The sequence below is a fragment of the Saimiri boliviensis genome, chromosome Y (genome assembly GCF_048565385.1).
Source record: "Saimiri boliviensis isolate mSaiBol1 chromosome Y, mSaiBol1.pri, whole genome shotgun sequence".
NCBI lineage: Eukaryota > Metazoa > Chordata > Mammalia > Primates > Cebidae > Saimiri > Saimiri boliviensis.
This window is the reverse complement of record NC_133471.1, coordinates 7884054-7898555: the sequence shown is the minus strand read 5'-3', so window position 1 is coordinate 7898555 and position 14502 is coordinate 7884054. Positions and strand designations below refer to the sequence as shown.

Below are 14502 nucleotides of genomic sequence, written 5' to 3'. Positions count from 1 at the left end.
GGCGTGTGCCTGTAATCCCAGCTACTCAGGAGGCTGAGGCAGGAGAATTGCCTGAACCCAGGAGGCGGAGGTTGCGGTGAGCTGAGATCACGCCATTGCACTCTCGCCTGGGCAACAAGAGTGAAACTCCATCAAAAATAAATAAATAAATAAATAAATAAATAAATAAATAAATAAATAAATGAAAGAAAATGAATTATATGGCAGTTTCTATAAATATCTGTCAGCTATTGACTGCCATGGCACACATTTTTATAATATTGTTTTTCGTTCTTAAGGATTTTAATTTCTCTCGTGAAAAAAACTGCATAGTTACTTAAATAATTTTACAGCATTCTGTCCTTCTAATATTCCATTAAAGCAGTGTCACTTGAAAACTTTAGGAGCAAGAGGTAGTTGAGAAGGGAGAAAACGGGAAGGTGGTATTCTCTGTGGCTGGTAGCATTTAAAATGGCAGAGTGAAGTCAAGGGTGTCTGTACCTTTTCTCTCTATACTAGTTCCTTCTTTTAGATCATAACTTTACAATACACTCTTTTATTACTACCCAACTAACTTTCTGTTAGACAGTCCACTGTTACCTCAATCACAGCCTTTCTCAAACTGGATAAGCCCTAACAAATATCATTTACTTTGTACTGATTAAGTTCAGGCACTGCGAAAATTCCTTTTTAAATGCTTTCCCATTTAATTCTCAAAACAAACTTAGAAAGTAGTTGTGATGGTTTACATGTTATGATTGAGCAAACTGAAACTCAGAAATTAAGTCACTTATTCAGACAATAAATTAATACACAGCAGAGCTGGGACTCAGGCAGTGCTCCGTGAGCCTATTGGTGCTGCCAACTTCTCATTGCTGTCACACTTTCACTGTTCGTCACTGTCACTGATCCTTCTTCAAAGAATTTCAGTTTTGTAATTATTCTCAACTAAAGGTACATTTCTGCAGTTGGTATGTCTTTATGTTTCCCAATTCTTCTATAAAAAGCAGAATTTGCTTTTTATAACATTTTTATTTATATATAGTGCTTTGCAATTCACAAAATTGTTTTACATACCATTATTTGAGTTTGATTTTGCAAATAGTTTCCATCAATTGCAACTACTAAATGTAACAAATTTGGTGAAACACAGACCATCCATGCCAACCAAAGAATTACTTTAATCCCCCCCCCCCCCACTCCATGATATAACATTTAATGTCTGTTCGATGATTTTTCTTTTTTTCAGTCTTACTCTTGTTGCCCGAGCTGGAGTGTAGTGGTGCAATCTCACCTCCCTGCAACTTCCTTCTCCCAGGTTGAAGTGATTCTCATGCCTCAGCCTCCTCTGAGTAGCTGGGATTATAGCTGTCTACCACTGTGCCCGGCTAATATTTTGTATTTTTAGTAGAGATCGAGTTTCACCATGTTGGCCAGGCTTGTCTCAAACTTCTGACCTCAGGTGTACCTGCCTTGGCCTCCCAAAGTGCTGGGATTACAGGGGTGAGTCACCTTGCCCAGCCTGTTTGATGGTTTTTCTACTGGCTTTTCTCTATTTTTCAACTGAACTACTTTGCTTGGCCCTAATCATCTAATACTCAAATTAACTGTTAGAGTTTTCTTGAGCCTCCATGCCTACAGTTTCTCTTTATTCTTCTCTACTGTCTTCTGCTGTTACATTAACCTTCCTAAACTCATGCTTCTATCTTGCCATCCACTGCTCACTCTTAAGTAATACTTCATCTCTGCTTAAGAGTTCACATCCAACATTTCCATAACTAAGGCCATCCATCAGGTGGTTCTATGTAAGTTAACACTTTCTATCTACCATTTTCCAAAGTCTCTGCTATAATCAAGAAAGGCTACTTTTCATCTGCTAACATGTCCTGTTCATTTTTATAAGTAAGCTTGGCCTTTGCTGTTTTGTAAGGTGTCCATCCCTGTCATCTCTGCTCGTCTCAATCCTGTATTCTCATTAAGCTTTCCTTCTATCAACCAAATGGCCTAAAATAAACTTTCTCTTACTTTGAATTCCTTCAAAATTGCACCCAGCCTCTAGCTACCCAAGAAAGTTCTCTGATGTTTTCCCTATTTGTCTCATGTCCAGAGTGGAGATCACAAACAAGGGTCATTGGCACATACAAGGGCATGGACCATATCTTCTACTGTTTTCCCTGTGTCTCTCAGGAAATGTAGATGCAGAATAGATGCCAGTTAAGTGAACAGAGAAGAGAGATGATGGGAAATCTCCCATCAAGGTACTCCTTTTTTGGGCAGATAATTATCTGTCAGAAACTTTTTTCTTGTATGTTGCTTTACAGAGAGGCCTCAATTGCATCTGGCTTGCTGGTCAAAAGGGGATGAGAAGAGTCAAAGCAAAGAACAACTGCACCCATTCTCTGAAATCTTGTAGCTGCTTATCCTCCTAAGAGGCATTCACCAAGAGAGAAACTTTTCTCATGACTCTATACCTCAGCCACTTCCCGTTGTGTCACTTTCTTCGCAGTTTCTCTCTCGATTTGAAACTGCTTTCTTAGAGCTTCAATGTGTTCAGCACGCAATTCTGCTTCCATTTTGGACTCTTCAGTCATCTGTTCTGTTTTGAAAAGAGTTAAGTCACCTTTAGAAATCACTTTAAGAGGTAAGAAAGTTTTGGCGGGGAGTATCCAACTCTAAAAGGTGTGTGATTTATAAACAAGCAGCCTATCAGTAGTCTGGTGAACCTCATTAATTTGGAGTTCATTAACAGAATAAAAAAGAAGTGAATTTCTCTGTAATATTAAAAAACATTAATTGTACATAAAGAGATCTAATCAAATGAGTAAAAAAACTCACATCAAAGAAAAATATTAGAGGAAGCAGAAATACTTTGAGATATTTGTTTTTATCTTTTCTCTTGCCTTTGTCTTTTCAAACAAAACCATTATTTGCACAGCACTATATTTTGATTTTCTTAATAATTTTCTAAATTGCCTTTGAATTTATTCTGTTTACTATAGTAAAGCGATTAAAACTATGGGTTTTGGAGTCAGCCTGCTGCTGCTGCCTGTATTGTAATTTCAGCTCTAGTAAGATGATATCTTTTTGCTGGCAGCTATTTACCATTTAAATATTAACTTCTAATAATATTGTTCCTTATCTTTAAACTGAGAGCTTTAAATTAGATCAGCATTCCTAAATTGAACTCCTTGTTCAAGACCCATGGTTAATCTTCTGAGAATGTGGGAATTCCCTGAAATATGCAAAATGTGTATGCGTGTGTGAGGGGGTATAGCTGAGTATATAGCTTATGACTTTTAAAAGGATAAATGACTCCAAAAAGGACTAAATGTACTTAAACAATTATTAGGCTTCTTCCAGCTTTAACACTCTCTGATCTAGCTGATAATGACTTACTCTGTGATTACTCTTGAGTTACTGGTTATTTCTCAAAGGGGAAGAGGAGCCTGCCCTGACATGAAATCATCTTCATTTTCCCTCTCTCTCCTGTTCATCTCTTGCTCTTAATTGCATAATATATCTGTGTTCTCCATGTGTCTCTAAAAGCACATCTACTAAAGGATTCAGTCTGTCCACTTGGCAGCATTCAGTGGGCTTGGTCTTGCAGACTTGCAGGTAGTAACTGCAACTGTCCCTCCAGTCCCCGAGGCAGGAATGTATCAAATAAACTTTGGTACATCACATCTAAAAAGTTGCTGAAGCCTATCCTCAAGGCGCAGCATAAAGGGATGGAAAATCCTGACATCACTAAGGATAATGATGGTTCTTTCTTACATTCTCACACTCCTCCCCATGCCCACATCAATCTAGAAAATAAGCAAAAATTCATGGAGCTATTGAAAGAGAACAAAACCATCATTTGTACAGTACTGTATTTTGATTTTCTTATAACTTTCTAAATTGCCTTTAAATTTATTGTGTTTATTATATCAAAACGATTAAGACTCTTAAGTTTTGGAGTCAGCCTGCTGCCACTTGGATCCTAATCTCAGCTCTAATAAGATGATGTCTGGCCTTGAGTATAGTACACCTACTTCCCCTGCTTGTTTCCTTATCTTCAAAATGGGAATAGCAACACTAACCACCATCATAGGGTAATAGTTTGTACCAAAGGAAATAATGCATGTGAAGTCCTTAGCATATTACCCGACATATCATGATCATGTAACAAATATTAGCTATTGTCATCATCATCATCTAGCTCTAAACATTCAAATTCTAAATTTTAGATTTTTAAGTTAAATTTTTTATTAACTTTAATTTTTAATTAAAACATTTCTCTCAAGTCTCTAGCTCTGCCCTAAGTCCCTATACAGCACTTCAACTTCAACTCTTACTTTCTTCTTCTTTTTACTGTGGTAAGAACATTTAACCTGAGATCTACCCTGTTAACAAATTTTAAGCAAACAAACAGTGTTGTTCACTAAAGCTTAGCCCTGTGTTATACAGCAGATCTCTAGAATGTATTCACCTTGTACTTTTTTCTACTATGGAAAATCACAGACCCTCTACCAATCAGTCTCCTCAACAGCCTTCTGAAGATTCATTCACCCAGCTTCTGCTTTCCTCTAAACCCAAAGGAAGAAACATCCAACCTCATCTCTGAAGTTAACTGTTCTAATTATCCTCTCTCTTGTTCTCCAGTTCAATCAAGTTCTTTCCCATACTCTTTAATCATGGTCCAGTTCCTCTCATTCTAAAAACAGGACAGCAGCAGAATAACTCTTCTTCATGTTATGCTCTTGAGCTGCTATATAACCTTCCTTATCTTCACCATTTTCCTCCCTGACTGCCTTTCCTCATCTATTACTTACTCTGTGTTATCTCCAATATCTACAGAAACTGGCCATCTCGAGGATGAGCTGTAGGTATTTGTTGCAAAACCCAGTGGCTTCCTCTCTTTTCTCTGACTGTAGCATCTGACTCACTTTTTGTTTGCCTTTGGTGATATTATATTCTCCCAATTTTTTCCTTACCTCCACTAAATGCTCCTTTTCTAGATCTTTCTATGGCCTCTGTTCCACTTCTACCTGAAATGCAGCACATCTTCAAATTCTGGCCTTGGTTCTCTCTCTATACTTTGCCCATGGCAGTCTAACCCATTCCAAGGCTTTATCTTTTATCCTGTTTTTTTTTTTTTTTTTTAGATGGTGTCTTGCTCTGGTGCCAGGTTGAGGATTTCACAATGTTGGCCAGGATGGTCTCAATCTCCTGGCCTTATGATCTGCCCACTTCAGCCTCCCAAAGTGCTGAGATTACAGGCATGACCCATCATGCCTGGACTTTAGCTTTTATCTTTATAGAGATGAATTCCAACTAGCAGCCTCTTAGAACTAAACCTACATTTCTAAATCTATTAAATAACCATCTGGAACTCAACAAGTTCTCCAAAACCTGCTCTGTCTTCCTAAGCTTGTGCACTGATAAGCACAGTTCTGCATATGATTTTAGGATATGCAGCATGATTTACCTATGATGAAAATACAAACTATTATCATAAGTAGTGACATAAAGGTAAATTCTGAAACAAATGCTGCAAGGAGACCTCTAATTCTCACCTCATGCTTTTGCTGTGAATTCCTAACCATGTTTTTTTTTTTGTTTTGTTTTGTTTTGTTTTTTTCTTTTTGGTTTTGTTTGTTATAAGCAGTAGCAGTAGGAACTACATTTTATAGTTACCTAAATAATTTTCAGACTTTTGAAAAATTACGAACCATCTAAATTATAATTACCTACACTGACACTGAAGAGTTTTAAATGATGCTGCCAACCATTACATAAACACAATAAGGCACAATCATACTGTTAAGGCAGTAACATTTCAGCTGAATATAAAATTTGCAGATATCATATATCTGGAAAATACTGTCTTTGTTTCAGCTTATACCTCTTTCCTCTATCAACATGCTCACTAAATGAAACGAATAAATATGTAGGCCAGAACAGCAGCTTATGCCTGTAATCCCAGCATTTTGGGAGGCCGAGGCAGGTGGATTTTGAACCCAAGGGTTTGAGACAGTCTGGGCCACATGGAGAAACCCTATCTCTAAAAAAAATACAAAAAAATTAGCCAGGTGTGGTGGTACATGCTTATAGTTCCTGCTACTGAGGAGGCTCAGGTGGGAGAACTACTTGAGCCCAGGAGGTAGAAGCTGCAGTGAGTCATGATCACACCACTGCACTCCAGCCTCGGCAACAGAGCGAGACCCAGTCTCAAGTAAATAAATAAATAAAAATACATAAAGGAATAAAGATCTATGTGAACACTGTACTTCCATTAAGTATAAAGTTTCATGGAATGCTAATAATATGTAAATAATATATACCTATGTATAATTTAGGGTAAAACTTTAATCATTTGATCTGAACTGGATAGGTCTCATCTAACTAATCTCAGGTCAAAACTGAAAACATTTAATGGCTTAACATCTGCTTAGATTGAGTCATTCTACCCAGGCCGATGTCTTTTTCTTGTCTAAATCATGCTTTTAAACAACATATAAGCTGTTAATAGAAAAACCTTGGTAGAAACATATGAATGTCTCTTCTAATGAATATTCTTTAAGTTTTGGTTTAACCTTCATGTAAAACAGCACCTTGATAGCGAATGAACGAAAAGCTGAGAAGAAAGTCAAATGAGCGTGCTCTAGCCAGCTATTAACTGCTGGTGCTCAGCTATGCCTGGTCCTTAATATGGCTCTGCTGGATGTACTAGTTCAAAGTAGGAGACAAGGATTTGACTGATTTATGTGAATGAGACATTTATGTGAATGTGACTTACTCCTCCAGAGGCACTTTCCTAATTTTACTGTGACTATACTGCTCTTACTTGAAGTTTTCAAAATTCTGTCGCTCAAGTTCTTTGCTTTCTAATTGCTCTTGCATATGATCTAGCTTTGTTTGCAGATGATTATTTGTCTGGAGGGCTTGTTCCAGATTCATAGCCAGTTTCCTGCTGTCTTCTCTAGCTATATCTAGAGCTTTTTGTAGAGATTCAATCTGAAAGAGAGAAGAATGTTTTCAATTCCACTGTAACAAAGAGATGCAAGAAGTCCCTAACACTGTGTAATCACTCCTCACATTCTAACATCAAGTGCTATTGAAACAATTAGATAGAACCAGAAGCAAAGATTCCAGCTGCCTGGAATGTATATGTGAGAACTTATTACAGACATTGCTTAGGAAACACTTAGAAGCCAACGGGAAATGTGTGCTCCATTAGTCAACAGAGAGTTTTGGTAAACAGATCCATCTTAATTTATCCTAATTTTTAAAATTTTAAACTAAATTCCCCTTCCTGATCCTATGACCTTCTTGTCTCACTCCCTAGAGGGAAAAAAAAGACCTGTCAGCTGCTCCTTACAGATATCTACAGGAAATAAAACCTTAATATCCATGTGTATTTTATATGTGCAGACAGATACATATACAGGTATGTACACATGCCCGTGACCATGTGTGTGTAGGTGACTATGTGTGTGTAGGTGACTTCCTATGAATAGTGGGATCACTCTAGCTGCTTCTGACAGATTATAAGCTATTTTCTAAGCCTATGAACTTCTGAAGTCATCTGTGCATTAATAAATAAAGAAAAATGCAGACCATATAAGACAAAGAGATTAGTCATTATTGTGGTACTAGTTTGCCAATAAGTGACTCATTGTAAGACAGGTCAATTTCCCATCTGTAGGTATGTCACTGTCCAAAACTCAGACTTGACTGAAAAAAGTTTTTCTCAAAAACAGTAATATCCCAATAAAACCAAAAGTATCAATGTTATCATTTTTTAAAGCCTGGCCCTGACCTCACTGTTGTGCTGGTCCTCCATGACAAACAACAAGCATCCTGGCCTGCCACTGGTCCACTTCAGCTTCTAGCTTCTGCATCCTCTGATGATTGAGATCCCTAAAAACAGAAAACACAGAAAGAATGACTATAGAAAAGAATCATTTAGGAATGATACCACTTGGGAGTTCTTCTAAGAAGCTAAAATAGATGCTCAAAATATCTGAGAGTTCATAGACGACAATTAGTACCCTCAGCTTCAGGTTAAGAAACTAAGGCTCTGCTGGTCTGAGTGCAGTGGTGTTTACAACTAATTGATCACAGTTACAGATTTCTTTGTTCCTTCTCCAATCCCACTTCTTAACTTGACTAGCCTTAAAAAAAAGGAAAAAGAAAAAACTAAGCCTTCCAGGAATTAAATAACTTGTCTCATTTGTAATTCAATTTGTCTTCACATATCAGGCTATTAATACGTGTTTCTGACGAACTTATGAGCTGGTAATTTTATGCTATATATTTATTTTACTTGTGATATATGTCTCTATAATACATAATTTACAATTTTACTGGTGATACATATCACTAGCAAAAAATATGTCACCTTTACAAAGATTGGCTTGCTGTTGAGATTTCTGCATCTATATATAACAGCCACTTATAAATGTATTGTGAATAGTAAATATTTTTAATACTATTCCTTGACTTTTTAAAAATTCAAAGGTAATATACTTTCATACTATGTAAAAAAGATAAACACAATGAAAAAAATAAATCTCACTTGTTCTCTCATAACATAGAGGCAATATGCCCTATTAATCTCAGACCATTTATTCTTTAACTTAAAAAGAAATTTAATTTTTGAAACATTCTATGAAGAAATTTACTTAGAAAACATGGCTAGAAGTGGTTCACAGAATGATTCACCTAAAATAACTATTAATCTTGAAACAGGATAATAATAAATAGATAACTAATTCAAACTAAAGTATGTACTTAGTTTCAATTATCTTGACAATTACTACTCTGTAGAAGGAAAGAATTAGGTTTATGTGGTGCAGAAAGCAAGGGTAAAACAACAGTACAGCTAATGAATTTCTAGGCTATATAGTCTAGAAATTCCTTCACATTACTACATTATAGGGGCATTCTGAATTTTTGAAAATAATATTTCTAATTCTAGATTTTCTCTAATTTGTTAGTTCTCTAAACATACTATTTTACTAGATTTTTGCAAAGGAAGCTACATAAAGTGATTTTATTTATTAACTTCACACTGTTCCTTAATACAGTGCAGTAATACCAATGATAGGGAAAAAAACCCACAGGTACCTTTCTTTCTTGAGGCCTGCACTCTCTGAATCCCTCCGCCCAACCTCTATTTGTACTTTCTCCAGAGCACCTTGCATCTTACTGTGAGAAGCCAGGACATTCTCCAACAGGATTGTCACTTTGCAGTTGTCTTCTTTAGCCTCTGCCAATTGTCGCTGAAAGTTTCCCACTTAACAGAAAATGAAACAACACGAAGACATTTGATCCTTTCTGGTTACTCTTCTGCTTGTGGATCCCATTACTCCTTGGAAAGACTATGGAAAGCAGGCAAGCAGATACAATAGGATGTTAAGGGGAAAACTTAAAGTATATTTCATTTTTAGGTGGTTTCTTAAGTTACTGTAGAGAACAAGAAAAGCTGACCCCAGATCTTATGGTGAACTCTGCAGCTTCCCAACTATGGTCATGTTACAGAAAACACATTAACCAGAGAGGCCTGACTCAGCACAACCTCCATCCAAGGTGATACCAGGCTGGCCTCTTAGAAGTCTTCTGATGAGGTCAAATGGAAATAATATATCTGAAATGCATCAGAATTATCTGAGAAAAAAGACTATAAGAGAAAGTGGAAGCTGCTGAACAATGAGGTAACTCAGAGCCCTCCTTGGAGAGGCAAAATCTAGCACTTGCTGGCAAAGAGAAGTTTGATATGTGAACTCTATTCCCACTAAGCACACTCTGTTAAAGAGAAAGCACCACAGAAATCTTATATTACATAATACAACAAAACTATAAAGGTTACTATTACCAAGATCAGTCATGTTTCAACAGAAAAAATTAGAACTTTCTCTTTTGGTATTTAAGACAGAAAGTTAAGTTTTAAAAAAATTGGGAGTTATATATATGATGTAATTTTAAGGGAAAAAATTTAAACTATTCTAAAATTATCTTTTCTCTAAAAAATGAAATCCTCCCCTGATCAATCCTCACTCTTTCTTACTAATGGAAGCAAGAAAGCAAAACATATGGCTCATGAAATATTTCAAAAGTGCTTCTTCTCAGTGACACACAGTGAGAAGGGACTGATTTTTCTTATTTTCCCTGTCCACCATAGCCTCCATATCCTCTTTCAACTTCTGACTTTCTTTCAGGACTGTGTTATGACACTTCACTGTTCGGGACAGTTCTTTTTTACTTCTTTCACCTAAGCAGAAAAAAAAAAAAAAAAAGAAACAATAAATAACCTTACAAAACATGACACATCAGTGATTACAATAAGTCATAGCAATTTAGAATCCGAATTTTAAATGTACAGTAGAATCTTATATCCTTGAAACAGTTTTAGTAGATTCATACCATCAGCTCAGATAATCATACATTTTAAATATGACTTTTTAAACTTTCTATTTCAAAACAATTTTAGGTTCACAGGATGTTGCAAAAATAGTGCAGAGTCTGTCTGATGTACCCTTCATCCTGCTTTTTCACTTTTTTTTTTTTTTTTTTTTTTGAAGATGAAGTTTTTCTCTGTCACCCAGGCTGGAGCCTAATAGCATGATCTGGGCTCACTGCAACTTCCACCCTCCTGCTTCAGCCTCCCAGGTAGCTGGCATTACAGGCGTGCACCATCACATCCAGCTAATTTATGTAGTTTTAGTAGAGATGGGTTTCACCATGTTGGTCAGGCTGATCTTGAATTCCTGACCTCAGGTGATCCGCCCAACTTGGCATCCCGAAGTGCTGGGATTATAGATGTGAGCCACTGCGCGTGGTCCCTTTATCCTACTTCTAATGGAGACATCTCATATTGCTGTAGTTCAACATCAAAACCAGGATATTGACATTCATAAATTGTTAACTAGATTAACTAGATTACATAATTTATTCCACTTATGCCATTTTTTTCAACCTTCATTTATGTGTATACGTGTGTGCATGTGCATGCACACAGTTCTATGCAATTTGATCCTATTTACATATTCATGTGACCACCACCACCACAGTCAAGACACAGAACTGTTCCATCACCAGAGAATAATTCCCTTGTGCTATCTCTGTATTCACACTTCCCTCCAAAAACCCATCCTGTCCTCTGGCAACCACTAATTTGTGCCCTTTTCTTTCCCATACTACACTGATGTACAGTTCTCTATTTCTATAGTTCTGTCCTTTCAAGAATGTTACTTTAGGCTGGGCACTGTGGCTCATGCCTGTAAATCCCAGTACTTTGGGAGGCAGAGGCGAGTAGACATGAGGTCAGGAGATGAAGACCAACCTGGCCAACATGGTGAAACCCCATCTCTACTAAAAATACCAAAAAAAAAAAAAAAAAAATTAACCAAATGTAGTGCTGGGTACCTGTAATCCCAGCCACTCGGGAGGCTGAGGCACAAGAATCGCTTGAACCCAGGAGGCAGAGGTTGCAGCAAGCCAAGATCGTACCGCTGTACTCCAGCCTAGCAACAGAGTGAGACTATGTCCTAAAAACAGAAGAATGTTAAACATTTAATACATTTTTGAATAGGTAGCATGAATTTTTAACCACCTTACTGAGGTATAAGTGACATATAATAAGCTACATATACTTAAAGTATAAATTTTGGTAAGTTTTGACATATGTATAAGACTTGGAAACCATAATTAAGATACTGAACATTTCCATTATCTCCAAAAGTTTCCTAATGTTCCTTTATAATCTCTCCCTTCTATTTTTTTTCCCACACTCCTACTGATTCTCAAAAGTAATCACTGATCTATTTTTTGTCGCAATAGATTAGCTTGCATTTTCCAGAATTTAATATGCAATTGTATGCACCCTTATTTGAATAACTTCTTTCACTCAGTGTAATTATTTTGAGAGTCATTCAATCTGTCTATATAATAGTTATTTCTGTTCTTTAGTATTCTATTGCAGGAATATCACAATTTTGTTATACATTCACTTGGTGGACACTTAAGATTTTTTCAGTTTTAAGTCATTACAAATAGAACTGCTGTGAACACTTTTGTACAAGTCTTTGTGGAGACATACTTTTATTTGTCTTTGGTAAATACTTAGTAGTGCACTGACTGGGTCATATGGTGGCAGTATGTTTCACTTTTAAACAAATTCCCAAAATAAGTTATAAAATGTTTGTAATAATAATAGGTGTGTGGTAGCATCCCACTGTGATTTTATTTGCATTTCCCCAATAACTGATGCTTAATCTCTTTTCAAGCACTTACTTACCAGCTATGTATCTTTGCTGAAGAAAATATGTTTGAATTTTTGCCTATTCTTTTTCTTACATTTTCTTCTTAGTATTTAAATTTTAATAATACATTTGTAATGCTTTCTGGAAACAAGGTCTTAATCAGATATATGATTTGCAAATAATTCCTTCCAACCTGTAGCTTGTCTCTTCATTCACTTAATGTTTCTGAAGAGCATAAGGTGTCAAACTTGATGAAGTCCAATTTATCATTTTTGTCCCTTTATGGATCATGCTTTTGACATCAAATCTAAGAAATTTTTATGTAATCCAAGATCACTAAGATTTCTTCCTATGTTTTCTTCTATGATTTTTACAGTTTCAGGGTTTACATTTAGATCTGTGATCCATTTTAATTTTTATATATTTTGTGATGTATGGACCAGTGATACTCTGTTTTTGCATATGGATATCCAGTTACCCAGCATCATTTGTTGAAAACGCTATCCCTTCTCTGCTCTCAGTTTTGTTGAAAAGGAAATGTTCATGAAACTATGTTGGATAGGTAATACATTCACAGTTTTCTTAAAGCAGAAAAAGATTAAGTGAAAAACATCCCAGCTGCTCAGTTTCCTTACTCAAAAATAATGTTGCCAGTTTATTATGGGTCATTTTAGAGATAGTCTATGCTTATACATGTGTATATATATATAAATATATATATATATATATATATATATATATATATATATATATATATATATATATATATTCTTTATCTCCCCAGCCCTTTTACATCCAAATAGTAAAATATTACATATACATATAAAATATTACATATAAAAACTCTTCTCAAGTTTTATTGTTGAAACCTAACAACATACATATCTTGAAGCAGTATTGCAAACTATGGATACACTATTATTTAGCCAGTCTCTTACTGATGAGATTTTGGTTGATTTCTCTGCAGCTGTTAATCAACAATACTTCAGTAAGTAACCTCGTATACATGTCACATGTACAAGCCAGTATATCAGCACGAAAATGTCCTAGAAGGACAATTGTAGGGTGAGAGTTGTGCTAACTGTTGCTAAATTGCACTCCATAGGAAGTTGGACTGTTTTATAATCCCAATACCAAACAAAGAATGTCTTTTCCCCACATCTACCTCAACATTATTAAAGTCCTTAAACTTGAACCTGTAACATGTAAAATAATTTTTTCTAAAGGACCCCAGAAGACTGCAAAGGATGGCAACTTACAGGTCCTGATAATCTACTGAATTTTTTTCTAGATAAGTATATAATATCATTTTAAAAATTCTAGGAGAGTGCTGGGAAGATGGCCAACTAAGAACAGCTCAGGAGTTCAGCTCCTAGTGAAAGTGCAGAGGGTGAGTGGACACTGCATTTCCAGATGAATTTTTATTGCCCGCAGACCAGGAGATTCCCAGGCAGAGGGGTTGCCAGTGCCGTTGTTCTGCCGGTGCACTGTTTTGGCCTCCACGGGGCTGATTTGGCCCATGAGGCTGCTTTGATCACGCCCTGTTGTGGTGTTTCTCCTTACAAAAGCCACTAGTATGGGAGCCCTCTTAGCTGGTGATCAGAGGAGATGGCAGAGTTGCCCATTCATCTGAAATAACCAGGCCAGGAGATTCCTAGACAAAAAAACCCGCCTCGGTGCTGCTGTTTGAGACATCTCAGTGAGTCGCAGCATGGGAGATCCCAGCGCCTTTTCAACAAGTGACTGGAACGCTGGGTCGTTCAACTTAAAAAATGAATAAAAGACCTCTGAGTCTGGGAGCCAGGTGATCAGGCTCAGTTGGTCCCAGCCACCACACCAAACAACAACAACAACAACAACAACAACAACAACAACAACAACAGTAATTGAAAATGCTCTGGGTTGAGTATTTCACAGCAAGCACAGCTGAACTTGGGATGGTCTGGCTCTGTGGGGAAGGGGTGTTTGCCATTACTGAGACTCTTCACCGCTACGGAGGCAGGCTGCCATTGCTAAGGAAACCTGCCATTGCTGAGGCAACCTGCCACAACAGAGAGAGTCCGCCATAACAGAGGAAGAGCCACCATTGCCAAAGCAGTTCTAACTATGTCCATATAAACAGGACTGCAGGGAAGATCAAACGGCAGCTGGGTGGAGCCAACAGCAGCTCAGCAAAGCCTCTGCAGGCAGACAGTCACTGGGTGGGCTGTTAGCTGGGCAGGGCAGGCCTGAAAGAAAAAAACAAAAAGGGCAGCAGCACAACAGAAACTCATAA

At 36.9% G+C, this 14502-nt stretch overlaps 1 pseudogene; it reads right to left on the bottom strand.

Annotated features, from left to right (window-relative positions):
• LOC141583056 (coiled-coil domain-containing protein 150-like) overlaps nt 1-14502 on the bottom strand; it is a 115387-nt pseudogene that overhangs the window by 54719 nt on the left and 46166 nt on the right.